General features: G+C 44.5%; 16 non-coding genes across 16 annotated transcripts; all 16 read left to right on the top strand.

The window, feature by feature from the left end:
- Window positions 1-157: 157 nt before the first annotated feature.
- On the top strand, window positions 158-229 carry trnad-guc (transfer RNA aspartic acid (anticodon GUC)). Its single transcript has one exon. It is a non-coding gene; the product is annotated as a tRNA-Asp (tRNA).
- A 705-nt stretch (window positions 230-934) lies between these two features.
- trnad-guc (transfer RNA aspartic acid (anticodon GUC)) lies at window positions 935-1,006 on the top strand. The gene has a single exon. It is a non-coding gene; the product is annotated as a tRNA-Asp (tRNA).
- A 705-nt stretch (window positions 1,007-1,711) lies between these two features.
- On the top strand, window positions 1,712-1,783 carry trnad-guc (transfer RNA aspartic acid (anticodon GUC)). Its single transcript has one exon. It is a non-coding gene; the product is annotated as a tRNA-Asp (tRNA).
- A 705-nt stretch (window positions 1,784-2,488) lies between these two features.
- trnad-guc (transfer RNA aspartic acid (anticodon GUC)) lies at window positions 2,489-2,560 on the top strand. Its single transcript has one exon. It is a non-coding gene; the product is annotated as a tRNA-Asp (tRNA).
- Window positions 2,561-3,265: 705 nt separating this feature from the next.
- Window positions 3,266-3,337, top strand: trnad-guc (transfer RNA aspartic acid (anticodon GUC)). The gene has a single exon. It is a non-coding gene; the product is annotated as a tRNA-Asp (tRNA).
- Window positions 3,338-4,042: 705 nt separating this feature from the next.
- On the top strand, window positions 4,043-4,114 carry trnad-guc (transfer RNA aspartic acid (anticodon GUC)). The gene has a single exon. It is a non-coding gene; the product is annotated as a tRNA-Asp (tRNA).
- Window positions 4,115-5,596: 1,482 nt separating this feature from the next.
- On the top strand, window positions 5,597-5,668 carry trnad-guc (transfer RNA aspartic acid (anticodon GUC)). The gene has a single exon. It is a non-coding gene; the product is annotated as a tRNA-Asp (tRNA).
- A 1,482-nt stretch (window positions 5,669-7,150) lies between these two features.
- Window positions 7,151-7,222, top strand: trnad-guc (transfer RNA aspartic acid (anticodon GUC)). Its single transcript has one exon. It is a non-coding gene; the product is annotated as a tRNA-Asp (tRNA).
- Window positions 7,223-8,704: 1,482 nt separating this feature from the next.
- Window positions 8,705-8,776, top strand: trnad-guc (transfer RNA aspartic acid (anticodon GUC)). The gene has a single exon. It is a non-coding gene; the product is annotated as a tRNA-Asp (tRNA).
- A 705-nt stretch (window positions 8,777-9,481) lies between these two features.
- trnad-guc (transfer RNA aspartic acid (anticodon GUC)) lies at window positions 9,482-9,553 on the top strand. The gene has a single exon. It is a non-coding gene; the product is annotated as a tRNA-Asp (tRNA).
- A 705-nt stretch (window positions 9,554-10,258) lies between these two features.
- On the top strand, window positions 10,259-10,330 carry trnad-guc (transfer RNA aspartic acid (anticodon GUC)). The gene has a single exon. It is a non-coding gene; the product is annotated as a tRNA-Asp (tRNA).
- A 705-nt stretch (window positions 10,331-11,035) lies between these two features.
- Window positions 11,036-11,107, top strand: trnad-guc (transfer RNA aspartic acid (anticodon GUC)). Its single transcript has one exon. It is a non-coding gene; the product is annotated as a tRNA-Asp (tRNA).
- Window positions 11,108-11,812: 705 nt separating this feature from the next.
- Window positions 11,813-11,884, top strand: trnad-guc (transfer RNA aspartic acid (anticodon GUC)). Its single transcript has one exon. It is a non-coding gene; the product is annotated as a tRNA-Asp (tRNA).
- A 705-nt stretch (window positions 11,885-12,589) lies between these two features.
- Window positions 12,590-12,661, top strand: trnad-guc (transfer RNA aspartic acid (anticodon GUC)). Its single transcript has one exon. It is a non-coding gene; the product is annotated as a tRNA-Asp (tRNA).
- A 705-nt stretch (window positions 12,662-13,366) lies between these two features.
- Window positions 13,367-13,438, top strand: trnad-guc (transfer RNA aspartic acid (anticodon GUC)). The gene has a single exon. It is a non-coding gene; the product is annotated as a tRNA-Asp (tRNA).
- A 705-nt stretch (window positions 13,439-14,143) lies between these two features.
- On the top strand, window positions 14,144-14,215 carry trnad-guc (transfer RNA aspartic acid (anticodon GUC)). Its single transcript has one exon. It is a non-coding gene; the product is annotated as a tRNA-Asp (tRNA).
- The last annotated feature ends 1,459 nt before the right edge of the window (window positions 14,216-15,674 follow it).

Below are 15,674 nucleotides of genomic sequence, written 5' to 3' on the forward strand. Positions count from 1 at the left end.
GTGAGAGTCCCAGCTTTCCATAGAGGGGTCACAGTAGTTTCTAGCTCTAACCATTCAGTCTATACAGATGTTTTTGTTAGAAGTGTTAAAGCCCAACACTGCAAACGTATAGTTAGTACCAATGCTCCACGTTTTTTCAAACGTCCACCACACCAGCTCCTCGTTAGTATAGTGGTGAGTATCCCCGCCTGTCACGCGGGAGACCGGGGTTCAATTCCCCGACGGGGAGAAAGGACTGCTTTTTTTTTAGGGTGAACAATGTAGCTGAGCCCACTATGCGAAAAATATGCTTGGAGATAAAGCTTTATGATACGATTTCCAGCATTATCTCAGTATTCCAAGGCATTGGTTGTTCAGTGGTAGAATTCTCGCCTGCCACGCGGGAGGCCTGGGTTCGATTCCCGGCCAATGCAGGATGTTTTGAACATGTAATTTCGAGAAACCCCTGAGGAAGAAATCTGTGCTCGATTGCCAGGCCAACAGAAATCTCAACTCTCTTGAAAAATCTGACTTTGCTTTCATTTTCAGTTTGGACATTTACTCATTCTCAGAAGACTTTGATGAATCCATTGTAGATGTCCAGTGTGTGAGGTGATTTACTTTGTGCAAGGCTTTAGTTGTTAAATGGGAAACGAGTAACCAACTAGTCATCGACAACTGTCTTGAGTTTGGCATTTGTGACAATGTCCTGGGACATCCCACAAACGCGTCACCTTCTAACTACGAGTGTGTGGCCTGTGAGTGGTATAGAGCGAAATCGATTACATGTACGTTTTCGTGAGAGTCCCAGCTTTCCATAGAGGGGTCACAGTAGTTTCTAGCTCTAACCATTCAGTCTATACAGATGTTTTTGTTAGAAGTGTTAAAGCCCAACACTGCAAACGTATAGTTAGTACCAATGCTCCACGTTTTTTCAAACGTCCACCACACCAGCTCCTCGTTAGTATAGTGGTGAGTATCCCCGCCTGTCACGCGGGAGACCGGGGTTCAATTCCCCGACGGGGAGAAAGGACTGCTTTTTTTTTAGGGTGAACAATGTAGCTGAGCCCACTATGCGAAAAATATGCTTGGAGATAAAGCTTTATGATACGATTTCCAGCATTATCTCAGTATTCCAAGGCATTGGTTGTTCAGTGGTAGAATTCTCGCCTGCCACGCGGGAGGCCTGGGTTCGATTCCCGGCCAATGCAGGATGTTTTGAACATGTAATTTCGAGAAACCCCTGAGGAAGAAATCTGTGCTCGATTGCCAGGCCAACAGAAATCTCAACTCTCTTGAAAAATCTGACTTTGCTTTCATTTTCAGTTTGGACATTTACTCATTCTCAGAAGACTTTGATGAATCCATTGTAGATGTCCAGTGTGTGAGGTGATTTACTTTGTGCAAGGCTTTAGTTGTTAAATGGGAAACGAGTAACCAACTAGTCATCGACAACTGTCTTGAGTTTGGCATTTGTGACAATGTCCTGGGACATCCCACAAACGCGTCACCTTCTAACTACGAGTGTGTGGCCTGTGAGTGGTATAGAGCGAAATCGATTACATGTACGTTTTCGTGAGAGTCCCAGCTTTCCATAGAGGGGTCACAGTAGTTTCTAGCTCTAACCATTCAGTCTATACAGATGTTTTTGTTAGAAGTGTTAAAGCCCAACACTGCAAACGTATAGTTAGTACCAATGCTCCACGTTTTTTCAAACGTCCACCACACCAGCTCCTCGTTAGTATAGTGGTGAGTATCCCCGCCTGTCACGCGGGAGACCGGGGTTCAATTCCCCGACGGGGAGAAAGGACTGCTTTTTTTTTAGGGTGAACAATGTAGCTGAGCCCACTATGCGAAAAATATGCTTGGAGATAAAGCTTTATGATACGATTTCCAGCATTATCTCAGTATTCCAAGGCATTGGTTGTTCAGTGGTAGAATTCTCGCCTGCCACGCGGGAGGCCTGGGTTCGATTCCCGGCCAATGCAGGATGTTTTGAACATGTAATTTCGAGAAACCCCTGAGGAAGAAATCTGTGCTCGATTGCCAGGCCAACAGAAATCTCAACTCTCTTGAAAAATCTGACTTTGCTTTCATTTTCAGTTTGGACATTTACTCATTCTCAGAAGACTTTGATGAATCCATTGTAGATGTCCAGTGTGTGAGGTGATTTACTTTGTGCAAGGCTTTAGTTGTTAAATGGGAAACGAGTAACCAACTAGTCATCGACAACTGTCTTGAGTTTGGCATTTGTGACAATGTCCTGGGACATCCCACAAACGCGTCACCTTCTAACTACGAGTGTGTGGCCTGTGAGTGGTATAGAGCGAAATCGATTACATGTACGTTTTCGTGAGAGTCCCAGCTTTCCATAGAGGGGTCACAGTAGTTTCTAGCTCTAACCATTCAGTCTATACAGATGTTTTTGTTAGAAGTGTTAAAGCCCAACACTGCAAACGTATAGTTAGTACCAATGCTCCACGTTTTTTCAAACGTCCACCACACCAGCTCCTCGTTAGTATAGTGGTGAGTATCCCCGCCTGTCACGCGGGAGACCGGGGTTCAATTCCCCGACGGGGAGAAAGGACTGCTTTTTTTTTAGGGTGAACAATGTAGCTGAGCCCACTATGCAAAAAATATGCTTGGAGATAAAGCTTTATGATACGATTTCCAGCATTATCTCAGTATTCCAAGGCATTGGTTGTTCAGTGGTAGAATTCTCGCCTGCCACGCGGGAGGCCTGGGTTCGATTCCCGGCCAATGCAGGATGTTTTGAACATGTAATTTCGAGAAACCCCTGAGGAAGAAATCTGTGCTCGATTGCCAGGCCAACAGAAATCTCAACTCTCTTGAAAAATCTGACTTTGCTTTCATTTTCAGTTTGGACATTTACTCATTCTCAGAAGACTTTGATGAATCCATTGTAGATGTCCAGTGTGTGAGGTGATTTACTTTGTGCAAGGCTTTAGTTGTTAAATGGGAAACGAGTAACCAACTAGTCATCGACAACTGTCTTGAGTTTGGCATTTGTGACAATGTCCTGGGACATCCCACAAACGCGTCACCTTCTAACTACGAGTGTGTGGCCTGTGAGTGGTATAGAGCGAAATCGATTACATGTACGTTTTCGTGAGAGTCCCAGCTTTCCATAGAGGGGTCACAGTAGTTTCTAGCTCTAACCATTCAGTCTATACAGATGTTTTTGTTAGAAGTGTTAAAGCCCAACACTGCAAACGTATAGTTAGTACCAATGCTCCACGTTTTTTCAAACGTCCACCACACCAGCTCCTCGTTAGTATAGTGGTGAGTATCCCCGCCTGTCACGCGGGAGACCGGGGTTCAATTCCCCGACGGGGAGAAAGGACTGCTTTTTTTTTAGGGTGAACAATGTAGCTGAGCCCACTATGCGAAAAATATGCTTGGAGATAAAGCTTTATGATACGATTTCCAGCATTATCTCAGTATTCCAAGGCATTGGTTGTTCAGTGGTAGAATTCTCGCCTGCCACGCGGGAGGCCTGGGTTCGATTCCCGGCCAATGCAGGATGTTTTGAACATGTAATTTCGAGAAACCCCTGAGGAAGAAATCTGTGCTCGATTGCCAGGCCAACAGAAATCTCAACTCTCTTGAAAAATCTGACTTTGCTTTCATTTTCAGTTTGGACATTTACTCATTCTCAGAAGACTTTGATGAATCCATTGTAGATGTCCAGTGTGTGAGGTGATTTACTTTGTGCAAGGCTTTAGTTGTTAAATGGGAAACGAGTAACCAACTAGTCATCGACAACTGTCTTGAGTTTGGCATTTGTGACAATGTCCTGGGACATCCCACAAACGCGTCACCTTCTAACTACGAGTGTGTGGCCTGTGAGTGGTATAGAGCGAAATCGATTACATGTACGTTTTCGTGAGAGTCCCAGCTTTCCATAGAGGGGTCACAGTAGTTTCTAGCTCTAACCATTCAGTCTATACAGATGTTTTTGTTAGAAGTGTTAAAGCCCAACACTGCAAACGTATAGTTAGTACCAATGCTCCACGTTTTTTCAAACGTCCACCACACCAGCTCCTCGTTAGTATAGTGGTGAGTATCCCCGCCTGTCACGCGGGAGACCGGGGTTCAATTCCCCGACGGGGAGAAAGGACTGCTTTTTTTTTAGGGTGAACAATGTAGCTGAGCCCACTATGCGAAAAATATGCTTGGAGATAAAGCTTTATGATACGATTTCCAGCATTATCTCAGTATTCCAAGGCATTGGTTGTTCAGTGGTAGAATTCTCGCCTGCCACGCGGGAGGCCTGGGTTCGATTCCCGGCCAATGCAGGATGTTTTGAACATGTAATTTCGAGAAACCCCTGAGGAAGAAATCTGTGCTCGATTGCCAGGCCAACAGAAATCTCAACTCTCTTGAAAAATCTGACTTTGCTTTCATTTTCAGTTTGGACATTTACTCATTCTCAGAAGACTTTGATGAATCCATTGTAGATGTCCAGTGTGTGAGGTGATTTACTTTGTGCAAGGCTTTAGTTGTTAAATGGGAAACGAGTAACCAACTAGTCATCGACAACTGTCTTGAGTTTGGCATTTGTGACAATGTCCTGGGACATCCCACAAACGCGTCACCTTCTAACTACGAGTGTGTGGCCTGTGAGTGGTATAGAGCGAAATCGATTACATGTACGTTTTCGTGAGAGTCCCAGCTTTCCATAGAGGGGTCACAGTAGTTTCTAGCTCTAACCATTCAGTCTATACAGATGTTTTTGTTAGAAGTGTTAAAGCCCAACACTGCAAACGTATAGTTAGTACCAATGCTCCACGTTTTTTCAAACGTCCACCACACCAGCTCCTCGTTAGTATAGTGGTGAGTATCCCCACCTGTCACGCGGGAGACCGGGGTTCAATTCCCCGATGGGGAGAAAGGACTGCTTTTTTTTTAGGGTGAACAATGTAGCTGAGCCCACTATGCGAAAAATATGCTTGGAGATAAAGCTTTATGATACGATTTCCAGCATTATCTCAGTATTCCAAGGCATTGGTTGTTCAGTGGTAGAATTCTCGCCTGCCACGCGGGAGGCCTGGGTTCGATTCCCGGCCAATGCAGGATGTTTTGAACATGTAATTTCGAGAAACCCCTGAGGAAGAAATCTGTGCTCGATTGCCAGGCCAACAGAAATCTCAACTCTCTTGAAAAATCTGACTTTGCTTTCATTTTCAGTTTGGACATTTACTCATTCTCAGAAGACTTTGATGAATCCATTGTAGATGTCCAGTGTGTGAGGTGATTTACTTTGTGCAAGGCTTTAGTTGTTAAATGGGAAACGAGTAACCAACTAGTCATCGACAACTGTCTTGAGTTTGGCATTTGTGACAATGTCCTGGGACATCCCACAAACACGTCACCTTCTAACTACGAGTGTGTGGCCTGTGAGTGGTATAGAGCGAAATCGATTACATGTACGTTTTCGTGAGAGTCCCAGCTTTCCATAGAGGGGTCACAGTAGTTTCTAGCTCTAACCATTCAGTCTATACAGATGTTTTTGTTAGAAGTGTTAAAGCCCAACACTACAAACGTATAGTTAGTACCAATGCTCCACGTTTTTTCAAACGTCCACCACACCAGCTCCTCGTTAGTATAGTGGTGAGTATCCCCGCCTGTCACGCGGGAGACCGGGGTTCAATTCCCCGACGGGGAGAAAGGACTGCTTTTTTTTTAGGGTGAACAATGTAGCTGAGCCCACTATGCGAAAAATATGCTTGGAGATAAAGCTTTATGATACGATTTCCAGCATTATCTCAGTATTCCAAGGCATTGGTTGTTCAGTGGTAGAATTCTCGCCTGCCACGCGGGAGGCCTGGGTTCGATTCCCGGCCAATGCAGGATGTTTTGAACATGTAATTTCGAGAAACCCCTGAGGAAGAAATCTGTGCTCGATTGCCAGGCCAACAGAAATCTCAACTCTCTTGAAAAATCTGACTTTGCTTTCATTTTCAGTTTGGACATTTACTCATTCTCAGAAGACTTTGATGAATCCATTGTAGATGTCCAGTGTGTGAGGTGATTTACTTTGTGCAAGGCTTTAGTTGTTAAATGGGAAACGAGTAACCAACTAGTCATCGACAACTGTCTTGAGTTTGGCATTTGTGACAATGTCCTGGGACATCCCACAAACACGTCACCTTCTAACTACGAGTGTGTGGCCTGTGAGTGGTATAGAGCGAAATCGATTACATGTACGTTTTCGTGAGAGTCCCAGCTTTCCATAGAGGGGTCACAGTAGTTTCTAGCTCTAACCATTCAGTCTATACAGATGTTTTTGTTAGAAGTGTTAAAGCCCAACACTGCAAACGTATAGTTAGTACCAATGCTCCACGTTTTTTCAAACGTCCACCACACCAGCTCCTCGTTAGTATAGTGGTGAGTATCCCGGCCTGTCACGCGGGAGACCGGGGTTCAATTCCCCGACGGGGAGAAAGGACTGATTTTTTTTTAGGGTGAACAATGTAGCTGAGCCCACTATGCGAAAAATATGCTTGGAGATAAAGCTTTATGATACGATTTCCAGCATTATCGCAGTATTCCAAGGCATTGGTTGTTCAGTGGTAGAATTCTCGCCTGCCACGCGGGAGGCCTGGGTTCGATTCCCGGCCAATGCAGGATGTTTTGAACATGTAATTTCGAGAAACCCCTGAGGAAGAAATCTGTGCTCGATTGCCAGGCCAACAGAAATCTCAACTCTCTTGAAAAATCTGACTTTGCTTTCATTTTCAGTTTGGACATTTACTCATTCTCAGAAGACTTTGATGAATCCATTGTAGATGTCCAGTGTGTGAGGTGATTTACTTTGTGCAAGGCTTTAGTTGTTAAATGGGAAACGAGTAACCAACTAGTCATCGACAACTGTCTTGAGTTTGGCATTTGTGACAATGTCCTGGGACATCCCACAAACGCGTCACCTTCTAACTACGAGTGTGTGGCCTGTGAGTGGTATAGAGCGAAATCGATTACATGTACGTTTTCGTGAGAGTCCCAGCTTTCCATAGAGGGGTCACAGTAGTTTCTAGCTCTAACCATTCAGTCTATACAGATGTTTTTGTTAGAAGTGTTAAAGCCCAACACTGCAAACGTATAGTTAGTACCAATGCTCCACGTTTTTTCAAACGTCCACCACACCAGCTCCTCGTTAGTATAGTGGTGAGTATCCCCGCCTGTCACGCGGGAGACCGGGGTTCAATTCCCCGACGGGGAGAAAGGACTGCTTTTTTTTTAGGGTGAACAATGTAGCTGAGCCCACTATGCGAAAAATATGCTTGGAGATAAAGCTTTATGATACGATTTCCAGCATTATCTCAGTATTCCAAGGCATTGGTTGTTCAGTGGTAGAATTCTCGCCTGCCACGCGGGAGGCCTGGGTTCGATTCCCGGCCAATGCAGGATGTTTTGAACATGTAATTTCGAGAAACCCCTGAGGAAGAAATCTGTGCTCGATTGCCAGGCCAACAGAAATCTCAACTCTCTTGAAAAATCTGACTTTGCTTTCATTTTCAGTTTGGACATTTACTCATTCTCAGAAGACTTTGATGAATCCATTGTAGATGTCCAGTGTGTGAGGTGATTTACTTTGTGCAAGGCTTTAGTTGTTAAATGGGAAACGAGTAACCAACTAGTCATCGACAACTGTCTTGAGTTTGGCATTTGTGACAATGTCCTGGGACATCCCACAAACACGTCACCTTCTAACTACGAGTGTGTGGCCTGTGAGTGGTATAGAGCGAAATCGATTACATGTACGTTTTCGTGAGAGTCCCAGCTTTCCATAGAGGGGTCACAGTAGTTTCTAGCTCTAACCATTCAGTCTATACAGATGTTTTTGTTAGAAGTGTTAAAGCCCAACACTGCAAACGTATAGTTAGTACCAATGCTCCACGTTTTTTCAAACGTCCACCACACCAGCTCCTCGTTAGTATAGTGGTGAGTATCCCGGCCTGTCACGCGGGAGACCGGGGTTCAATTCCCCGACGGGGAGAAAGGACTGATTTTTTTTTAGGGTGAACAATGTAGCTGAGCCCACTATGCGAAAAATATGCTTGGAGATAAAGCTTTATGATACGATTTCCAGCATTATCTCAGTATTCCAAGGCATTGGTTGTTCAGTGGTAGAATTCTCGCCTGCCACGCGGGAGGTCTGGGTTCGATTCCCGGCCAATGCAGGATGTTTTGAACATGTAATTTCGAGAAACCCCTGAGGAAGAAATCTGTGCTCGATTGCCAGGCCAACAGAAATCTCAACTCTCTTGAAAAATCTGACTTTGCTTTCATTTTCAGTTTGGACATTTACTCATTCTCAGAAGACTTTGATGAATCCATTGTAGATGTCCAGTGTGTGAGGTGATTTACTTTGTGCAAGGCTTTAGTTGTTAAATGGGAAACGAGTAACCAACTAGTCATCGACAACTGTCTTGAGTTTGGCATTTGTGACAATGTCCTGGGACATCCCACAAACGCGTCACCTTCTAACTACGAGTGTGTGGCCTGTGAGTGGTATAGAGCGAAATCGATTACATGTACGTTTTCGTGAGAGTCCCAGCTTTCCATAGAGGGGTCACAGTAGTTTCTAGCTCTAACCATTCAGTCTATACAGATGTTTTTGTTAGAAGTGTTAAAGCCCAACACTGCAAACGTATAGTTAGTACCAATGCTCCACGTTTTTTCAAACGTCCACCACACCAGCTCCTCGTTAGTATAGTGGTGAGTATCCCCGCCTGTCACGCGGGAGACCGGGGTTCAATTCCCCGACGGGGAGAAAGGACTGCTTTTTTTTTAGGGTGAACAATGTAGCTGAGCCCACTATGCGAAAAATATGCTTGGAGATAAAGCTTTATGATACGATTTCCAGCATTATCTCAGTATTCCAAGGCATTGGTTGTTCAGTGGTAGAATTCTCGCCTGCCACGCGGGAGGCCTGGGTTCGATTCCCGGCCAATGCAGGATGTTTTGAACATGTAATTTCGAGAAACCCCTGAGGAAGAAATCTGTGCTCGATTGCCAGGCCAACAGAAATCTCAACTCTCTTGAAAAATCTGACTTTGCTTTCATTTTCAGTTTGGACATTTACTCATTCTCAGAAGACTTTGATGAATCCATTGTAGATGTCCAGTGTGTGAGGTGATTTACTTTGTGCAAGGCTTTAGTTGTTAAATGGGAAACGAGTAACCAACTAGTCATCGACAACTGTCTTGAGTTTGGCATTTGTGACAATGTCCTGGGACATCCCACAAACGCGTCACCTTCTAACTACGAGTGTGTGGCCTGTGAGTGGTATAGAGCGAAATCGATTACATGTACGTTTTCGTGAGAGTCCCAGCTTTCCATAGAGGGGTCACAGTAGTTTCTAGCTCTAACCATTCAGTCTATACAGATGTTTTTGTTAGAAGTGTTAAAGCCCAACACTGCAAACGTATAGTTAGTACCAATGCTCCACGTTTTTTCAAACGTCCACCACACCAGCTCCTCGTTAGTATAGTGGTGAGTATCCCCGCCTGTCACGCGGGAGACCGGGGTTCAATTCCCCGACGGGGAGAAAGGACTGCTTTTTTTTTAGGGTGAACAATGTAGCTGAGCCCACTATGCGAAAAATATGCTTGGAGATAAAGCTTTATGATACGATTTCCAGCATTATCTCAGTATTCCAAGGCATTGGTTGTTCAGTGGTAGAATTCTCGCCTGCCACGCGGGAGGCCTGGGTTCGATTCCCGGCCAATGCAGGATGTTTTGAACATGTAATTTCGAGAAACCCCTGAGGAAGAAATCTGTGCTCGATTGCCAGGCCAACAGAAATCTCAACTCTCTTGAAAAATCTGACTTTGCTTTCATTTTCAGTTTGGACATTTACTCATTCTCAGAAGACTTTGATGAATCCATTGTAGATGTCCAGTGTGTGAGGTGATTTACTTTGTGCAAGGCTTTAGTTGTTAAATGGGAAACGAGTAACCAACTAGTCATCGACAACTGTCTTGAGTTTGGCATTTGTGACAATGTCCTGGGACATCCCACAAACGCGTCACCTTCTAACTACGAGTGTGTGGCCTGTGAGTGGTATAGAGCGAAATCGATTACATGTACGTTTTCGTGAGAGTCCCAGCTTTCCATAGAGGGGTCACAGTAGTTTCTAGCTCTAACCATTCAGTCTATACAGATGTTTTTGTTAGAAGTGTTAAAGCCCAACACTGCAAACGTATAGTTAGTACCAATGCTCCACGTTTTTTCAAACGTCCACCACACCAGCTCCTCGTTAGTATAGTGGTGAGTATCCCCGCCTGTCACGCGGGAGACCGGGGTTCAATTCCCCGACGGGGAGAAAGGACAGATTTTTTTTTAGGGTGAACAATGTAGCTGAGCCCACTATGCGAAAAATATGCTTGGAGATAAAGCTTTATGATACGATTTCCAGCATTATCTCAGTATTCCAAGGCATTGGTTGTTCAGTGGTAGAATTCTCGCCTGCCACGCGGGAGGCCTGGGTTCGATTCCCGGCCAATGCAGGATGTTTTGAACATGTAATTTCGAGAAACCCCTGAGGAAGAAATCTGTGCTCGATTGCCAGGCCAACAGAAATCTCAACTCTCTTGAAAAATCTGACTTTGCTTTCATTTTCAGTTTGGACATTTACTCATTCTCAGAAGACTTTGATGAATCCATTGTAGATGTCCAGTGTGTGAGGTGATTTACTTTGTGCAAGGCTTTAGTTGTTAAATGGGAAACGAGTAACCAACTAGTCATCGACAACTGTCTTGAGTTTGGCATTTGTGACAATGTCCTGGGACATCCCACAAACGCGTCACCTTCTAACTACGAGTGTGTGGCCTGTGAGTGGTATAGAGCGAAATCGATTACATGTACGTTTTCGTGAGAGTCCCAGCTTTCCATAGAGGGGTCACAGTAGTTTCTAGCTCTAACCATTCAGTCTATACAGATGTTTTTGTTAGAAGTGTTAAAGCCCAACACTACAAACGTATAGTTAGTACCAATGCTCCACGTTTTTTCAAACGTCCACCACACCAGCTCCTCGTTAGTATAGTGGTGAGTATCCCCGCCTGTCACGCGGGAGACCGGGGTTCAATTCCCCGACGGGGAGAAAGGACTGCTTTTTTTTTAGGGTGAACAATGTAGCTGAGCCCACTATGCGAAAAATATGCTTGGAGATAAAGCTTTATGATACGATTTCCAGCATTATCTCAGTATTCCAAGGCATTGGTTGTTCAGTGGTAGAATTCTCGCCTGCCACGCGGGAGGCCTGGGTTCGATTCCCGGCCAATGCAGGATGTTTTGAACATGTAATTTCGAGAAACCCCTGAGGAAGAAATCTGTGCTCGATTGCCAGGCCAACAGAAATCTCAACTCTCTTGAAAAATCTGACTTTGCTTTCATTTTCAGTTTGGACATTTACTCATTCTCAGAAGACTTTGATGAATCCATTGTAGATGTCCAGTGTGTGAGGTGATTTACTTTGTGCAAGGCTTTAGTTGTTAAATGGGAAACGAGTAACCAACTAGTCATCGACAACTGTCTTGAGTTTGGCATTTGTGACAATGTCCTGGGACATCCCACAAACGCGTCACCTTCTAACTACGAGTGTGTGGCCTGTGAGTGGTATAGAGCGAAATCGATTACATGTACGTTTTCGTGAGAGTCCCAGCTTTCCATAGAGGGGTCACAGTAGTTTCTAGCTCTAACCATTCAGTCTATACAGATGTTTTTGTTAGAAGTGTTAAAGCCCAACACTGCAAACGTATAGTTAGTACCAATGCTCCACGTTTTTTCAAACGTCCACCACACCAGCTCCTCGTTAGTATAGTGGTGAGTATCCCCGCCTGTCACGCGGGAGACCGGGGTTCAATTCCCCGACGGGGAGAAAGGACTGCTTTTTTTTTAGGGTGAACAATGTAGCTGAGCCCACTATGCGAAAAATATGCTTGGAGATAAAGCTTTATGATACGATTTCCAGCATTATCTCAGTATTCCAAGGCATTGGTTGTTCAGTGGTAGAATTCTCGCCTGCCACGCGGGAGGCCTGGGTTCGATTCCCGGCCAATGCAGGATGTTTTGAACATGTAATTTCGAGAAACCCCTGAGGAAGAAATCTGTGCTCGATTGCCAGGCCAACAGAAATCTCAACTCTCTTGAAAAATCTGACTTTGCTTTCATTTTCAGTTTGGACATTTACTCATTCTCAGAAGACTTTGATGAATCCATTGTAGATGTCCAGTGTGTGAGGTGATTTACTTTGTGCAAGGCTTTAGTTGTTAAATGGGAAACGAGTAACCAACTAGTCATCGACAACTGTCTTGAGTTTGGCATTTGTGACAATGTCCTGGGACATCCCACAAACGCGTCACCTTCTAACTACGAGTGTGTGGCCTGTGAGTGGTATAGAGCGAAATCGATTACATGTACGTTTTCGTGAGAGTCCCAGCTTTCCATAGAGGGGTCACAGTAGTTTCTAGCTCTAACCATTCAGTCTATACAGATGTTTTTGTTAGAAGTGTTAAAGCCCAACACTACAAACGTATAGTTAGTACCAATGCTCCACGTTTTTTCAAACGTCCACCACACCAGCTCCTCGTTAGTATAGTGGTGAGTATCCCCGCCTGTCACGCGGGAGACCGGGGTTCAATTCCCCGACGGGGAGAAAGGACTGCTTTTTTTTTAGGGTGAACAATGTAGCTGAGCCCACTATGCGAAAAATATGCTTGGAGATAAAGCTTTATGATACGATTTCCAGCATTATCTCAGTATTCCAAGGCATTGGTTGTTCAGTGGTAGAATTCTCGCCTGCCACGCGGGAGGCCTGGGTTCGATTCCCGGCCAATGCAGGATGTTTTGAACATGTAATTTCGAGAAACCCCTGAGGAAGAAATCTGTGCTCGATTGCCAGGCCAACAGAAATCTCAACTCTCTTGAAAAATCTGACTTTGCTTTCATTTTCAGTTTGGACATTTACTCATTCTCAGAAGACTTTGATGAATCCATTGTAGATGTCCAGTGTGTGAGGTGATTTACTTTGTGCAAGGCTTTAGTTGTTAAATGGGAAACGAGTAACCAACTAGTCATCGACAACTGTCTTGAGTTTGGCATTTGTGACAATGTCCTGGGACATCCCACAAACGCGTCACCTTCTAACTACGAGTGTGTGGCCTGTGATTGGTATAGAGCGAAATCGATTACATGTACGTTTTCGTGAGAGTCCCAGCTTTCCATAGAGGGGTCACAGTAGTTTCTAGCTCTAACCATTCAGTCTATACAGATGTTTTTGTTAGAAGTGTTAAAGCCCAACACTGCAAACGTATAGTTAGTACCAATGCTCCACGTTTTTTCAAACGTCCACCACACCAGCTCCTCGTTAGTATAGTGGTGAGTATCCCCGCCTGTCACGCGGGAGACCGGGGTTCAATTCCCCGACGGGGAAAAAGGACTGCTTTTTTTTTAGGGTGAACAATGTAGCTGAGCCCACTATGCGAAAAATATGCTTGGAGATAAAGCTTTATGATACGATTTCCAGCATTATCTCAGTATTCCAAGGCATTGGTTGTTCAGTGGTAGAATTCTCGCCTGCCACGCGGGAGGCCTGGGTTCGATTCCCGGCCAATGCAGGATGTTTTGAACATGTAATTTCGAGAAACCCCTGAGGAAGAAATCTGTGCTCGATTGCCAGGCCAACAGAAATCTCAACTCTCTTGAAAAATCTGACTTTGCTTTCATTTTCAGTTTGGACATTTACTCATTCTCAGAAGACTTTGATGAATCCATTGTAGATGTCCAGTGTGTGAGGTGATTTACTTTGTGCAAGGCTTTAGTTGTTAAATGGGAAACGAGTAACCAACTAGTCATCGACAACTGTCTTGAGTTTGGCATTTGTGACAATGTCCTGGGACATCCCACAAACGCGTCACCTTCTAACTACGAGTGTGTGGCCTGTGAGTGGTATAGAGCGAAATCGATTACATGTACGTTTTCGTGAGAGTCCCAGCTTTCCATAGAGGGGTCACAGTAGTTTCTAGCTCTAACCATTCAGTCTATACAGATGTTTTTGTTAGAAGTGTTAAAGCCCAACACTGCAAACGTATAGTTAGTACCAATGCTCCACGTTTTTTCAAACGTCCACCACACCAGCTCCTCGTTAGTATAGTGGTGAGTATCCCCGCCTGTCACGCGGGAGACCGGGGTTCAATTCCCCGACGGGGAGAAAGGACTGCTTTTTTTTTAGGGTGAACAATGTAGCTGAGCCCACTATGCGAAAAATATGCTTGGAGATAAAGCTTTATGATACGATTTCCAGCATTATCTCAGTATTCCAAGGCATTGGTTGTTCAGTGGTAGAATTCTCGCCTGCCACGCGGGAGGCCTGGGTTCGATTCCCGGCCAATGCAGGATGTTTTGAACATGTAATTTCGAGAAACCCCTGAGGAAGAAATCTGTGCTCGATTGCCAGGCCAACAGAAATCTCAACTCTCTTGAAAAATCTGACTTTGCTTTCATTTTCAGTTTGGACATTTACTCATTCTCAGAAGACTTTGATGAATCCATTGTAGATGTCCAGTGTGTGAGGTGATTTACTTTGTGCAAGGCTTTAGTTGTTAAATGGGAAACGAGTAACCAACTAGTCATCGACAACTGTCTTGAGTTTGGCATTTGTGACAATGTCCTGGGACATCCCACAAACACGTCACCTTCTAACTACGAGTGTGTGGCCTGTGAGTGGTATAGAGCGAAATCGATTACATGTACGTTTTCGTGAGAGTCCCAGCTTTCCATAGAGGGGTCACAGTAGTTTCTAGCTCTAACCATTCAGTCTATACAGATGTTTTTGTTAGAAGTGTTAAAGCCCAACACTGCAAACGTATAGTTAGTACCAATGCTCCACGTTTTTTCAAACGTCCACCACACCAGCTCCTCGTTAGTATAGTGGTGAGTATCCCCACCTGTCACGCGGGAGACCGGGGTTCAATTCCCCGATGGGGAGAAAGGACTGCTTTTTTTTTAGGGTGAACAATGTAGCTGAGCCCACTATGCGAAAAATATGCTTGGAGATAAAGCTTTATGATACGATTTCCAGCATTATCTCAGTATTCCAAGGCATTGGTTGTTCAGTGGTAGAATTCTCGCCTGCCACGCGGGAGGCCTGGGTTCGATTCCCGGCCAATGCAGGATGTTTTGAACATGTAATTTCGAGAAACCCCTGAGGAAGAAATCTGTGCTCGATTGCCAGGCCAACAGAAATCTCAACTCTCTTGAAAAATCTGACTTTGCTTTCATTTTCAGTTTGGACATTTACTCATTCTCAGAAGACTTTGATGAATCCATTGTAGATGTCCAGTGTGTGAGGTGATTTACTTTGTGCAAGGCTTTAGTTGTTAAATGGGAAACGAGTAACCAACTAGTCATCGACAACTGTCTTGAGTTTGGCATTTGTGACAATGTCCTGGGACATCCCACAAACGCGTCACCTTCTAACTACGAGTGTGTGGCCTGTGAGTGGTATAGAGCGAAATCGATTACATGTACGTTTTCGTGAGAGTCCCAGCTTTCCATAGAGGGGTCACAGTAGTTTCTAGCTCTAACCATTCAGTCTATACAGATGTTTTTGTTAGAAGTGTTAAAGCCCAACACTGCAAACGTATAGTTAGTACCAATGCTCCACGTTT

The sequence above is a fragment of the Oncorhynchus mykiss genome, chromosome 29 (genome assembly GCF_057628025.1).
Source record: "Oncorhynchus mykiss isolate SJ-2025 chromosome 29, ASM5762802v1, whole genome shotgun sequence".
Taxonomy (NCBI): domain Eukaryota; kingdom Metazoa; phylum Chordata; class Actinopteri; order Salmoniformes; family Salmonidae; genus Oncorhynchus; species Oncorhynchus mykiss.